This window comes from Rhinopithecus roxellana, chromosome 11, assembly GCF_007565055.1.
Source record: "Rhinopithecus roxellana isolate Shanxi Qingling chromosome 11, ASM756505v1, whole genome shotgun sequence".
NCBI classification, from domain to species: Eukaryota; Metazoa; Chordata; class Mammalia; order Primates; family Cercopithecidae; genus Rhinopithecus; species Rhinopithecus roxellana.
In genome coordinates, this window is record NC_044559.1 from 72,080,791 (window position 1) to 72,084,421 (window position 3,631).

At 46.7% G+C, this 3,631-nt stretch overlaps 1 pseudogene; it reads right to left on the reverse strand.

The window, feature by feature from the left end:
* Nucleotides 1–2,994: 2,994 nt before the first annotated feature.
* Nucleotides 2,995–3,074, reverse strand: LOC115900640 (annotated as a pseudogene).
* Between the last annotated feature and the right edge of the window lie 557 nt (nt 3,075–3,631).

The window sequence follows — 3,631 nt, forward strand, 5'->3', positions numbered from 1 at the left end:
CCAGAACTCCAAGAGACCCATAAACTCAGGATCCCAGAAACACAGCCAGACAACCCAGGAACAAATAGAAAGTGGTAGCAGCAGAGACTGGGAAAGAGATGGGCTGTGGAATGGGCAAACTGCCTGCGTGTGTGTTTGTGTGTGTGTGTGTGTGTGGTGGGGGGGGGGGTGGGTTCTGACCTCTATCGGTGTGCAAAGGTATGCATAGCATGCATATGTGTGTGTGCGCATGTATCATGGACTTTGCATGCTCATTTGCTTAAGCATCACGCATATGTGTGCATGTCAGTGTATCTTTACTTGCATATGTATCTTGTGTATGTATGTGCGTACATCTATTATGCATTTGCATCATGTGTGCAATAATGTATACTTGTCGATATGTATCCGTGTGTTTGCATTTTGCAAATGTGTATCTGTGTATATGCATATACTTGTCTTTCATATATGTAATTTTGTATGTGTATCATTCAAGTGTGACTTGTGTACCTGTATGACCCAGGTTCAAAGTTATGTGTGCACCACGTGTGAATGCATATGTGCCTCTGGGTTTGTTTGCATCTCTGTATGCATGCCTATGCATGTGTGTATCATCTGTGTAATTATTTGATGAGAGAGGGAGCATGTGTGTGTTCCTGCTCCATGGGGGATGACAGGCAGTTGGGAAGACGCTGAGCCCATTTTATCTGAGGTTAACAGGGGTCACATTTCACTCCTGGAAGTCCCCCACCCTCCTCCCCACACCATACAATTAAGCCTCAGTGTGGTGGAAAGACAGCCAGCAGACATTAAGAAAGGTCAACAGTATTATCGGCTCCTAATCCAATTAGTTACTGTTTATTTGGGAATCCAGCTCCAAGTCAGCTTCTAGGGAGGAGGCCTGGGAGAAAGGAGGGCATTTGATGGGATGAGCTGAAAGAAACTAAGATGGCCATGGCTGCAGATGGCGGGAGCTGTCCCCAAAGCATTGCCAGATAATACACCTCCCACTGCTTATTTTGAAGCTGGGTAGGGGTGGGGGTGGGCTTGTGCTTCACAGGAGGGGCTGAGACCTGGGGTTTCATCTCCAGAGATTGGAGTATAAAGGAAGGGGAGTTCTGTCCCTCACCTTGAGAGACTTACTGCCTCTTTCCAGCGCTGGGATCTCTAGCAGGTGGACTGAGGTGGGCAGGCTGCTTTCGGGCTGTGGGCAGGTTCCCTTGGGATGGGAGAGGAGGAGATGTTGGGAAATGCACTATTAGCTTTTGAAGCCACTTCATTAATCCTGCCCTCTATTTTATTTCCCTTTTTCTCTTCCCACATCCTTTTCTGAGCCCTAGCCCTCTACTCACTCCCACCTCCATACCAGGACATGCAAGGACCCTAGCTTAGTCCCATAGGGTCCCCACTACTGAGTATAAAGAGTGGAAGAGACCTAGAACTTGGCCTTGTGGCCTTGGATAGGGAGTGGCCCAGGAACTGAGGTCCCTGGGCAGAGGGGAATTGGTGGGTTGGTCTTTGCCCTGCTCTGACCTCTCAGAGATGGACAGTACCCTGGGATACCAGCGATGGGGGAAAGTACTAACAGGAGGGAGAGAGTTGGCTGCTGGATTCTCAGACCACATCCCAGGGGGATCTTCATGAGCTCAGCAGTTACGGTTCTGCAGGAACTGACCATCCCCACAAGCAGACCATCCCTACATGCAAATCAGAGTGACAGGATTAGCCATGCTCCTCGTGGAGCTCAGCGGGACCACTTTTGCTTGTTTCTTACAGTTAAGTGCATAGGCCTGAGCCCTTAGGAATCAGACTGCTTGCTCTTCCTGGTTCTAGTAGCTTCCTCTCAAGACAGAAACCCCTCATCATTTGCTTTCTTCTCATTGCCTTTTCCAAGCACATATTCATGAAAACACATACAAACACACTTATGAACCTGCCTCTGAAACTCCAGGCCAGAGAAGACCAGGGAATGAAGACAGTGGCAGTGGTCCTTATTTAAGGACTTACAATGGATCTAGGTACTTTATAGACTCCCTGAAGGGTGTTTCCCACTTTCATCCTCCAAAAGGTAACTACAGTGATGATCATACTGTAACAATAATGATGATCATACATATTTTTACCCCAGCTGTTCTCACCCTTAGCTGAGCATTGAAATCACCCAGAGAAGCTTTTTAAAAATGTACATACCCAGGCCCCACCCTAGATCATGCCAATCTGGATCTTTGGGGCTGGGTCCCTGGAATCCATATATTTTAGAAAGTTCCACAGATGGTGGTTATGGTTAAATAATTCTATCAATTTACAAATTAAAATTTACAAATGGTAAGGCACTGCCTCTCATTCTCTCATTAGCCAGGGCAGTATTATTATCTCAATTTTACACATGAGGAAACCGAGGCCCAATTGATTAATAGCGGTGTTTTGGCTGGGTGTGGTGGCTCATGCCTGTAATCCCAGCACTTTGGGAGGCCGACGTGGGCAGATCACCTGAGCTCAAGAGTTCAAGGCCAGCCTGACTAACATGGTGAAACCCCAACTCTACTAAAAATACAAAAATGAGCCAGGCATGGTGGCGGGTGGCTGTAATCCCATCTACTTAGGAGGCTGAGGCAAGAGAATGGCTTGAACCTGGGAGGCAGAGGTTGCAGTGAGCTGAGATCGCGCCACTGCACTCCAACCTGGGCAACAGAGCAAGATTCCATCTCAAAACAAACAAACAAACAAAACAAACAAACAGTGGTGTTTCCTTCCTTCCTTCCTTCCTTCCTTCCTTCCTTCCTTCCTTCCTTCCTTCCTTCCTTCCTTCCTTCCTTCCTTCCTTTTCTCCCTCCCTCCCTTCCTTCTTTCCTTCCTTGCTTTACTTCCTCCCTTCTTTTCTTCCTTTTCTCCTTTCTTTCATTCTTCCCTCTCTTCCCTCCTTCTTTCCTTCCTCCTTTCCAAAAACAAGATCTCCTGATTGCAACTAAATCTAGTTAGTCACTGGAATTTATTTACTCATTTATTTTAAAATCTATTATAATTCAGCGCTCTACATATTCAGAGAAACTTATCTAGTTATGAACTAAAGAAATGATCCCTAAAAGTACAGTCTTATTTGCTGGAATTTAGAACACCTGAATGGGCCTGCCCTGATGTAAGAGCTCCCTCCTTTGTGTTGTCTGCTCCCAAGCACAGCTTCTTCATGGACACCAATTCATTTAATTTAATAAGCCTTCTTAAGCTCTTATTTAAGTACTACGGAGCATCTCAGAGGAGAAAGACAAGGCTTTTGCTCCCTACTGCGTGGCAGATGAGGGGCAAACGGGCTTTTGTTGTCAGAGGATTCTGCAAAAAATATAAATAAATCATGATCACATCTGCTGAAATGGTTAAAATTAAAAAGGCTAGGTGGGGGCCGGGCGCAGTGGCTCACACCTGTAATCCTAGAACTTTGTGAGGCCGAGTTAGGCAGATCACCTGAGGTCGGGAGTTTGAGACCAGCCTGACCAACATGGAGAAACTCCATCTCTACTAAAAATACAAAATTAGCCGGGCGTGGTGGTGCATGCCTGTAATCGCAGCTACTCGGAAGGCTGAGGCAGGAGAATTGCTTGAACCCGGGAGGTGGAGGTTGTGGTGAGCCGAGATCACGCCATTGCACACCAGCCTG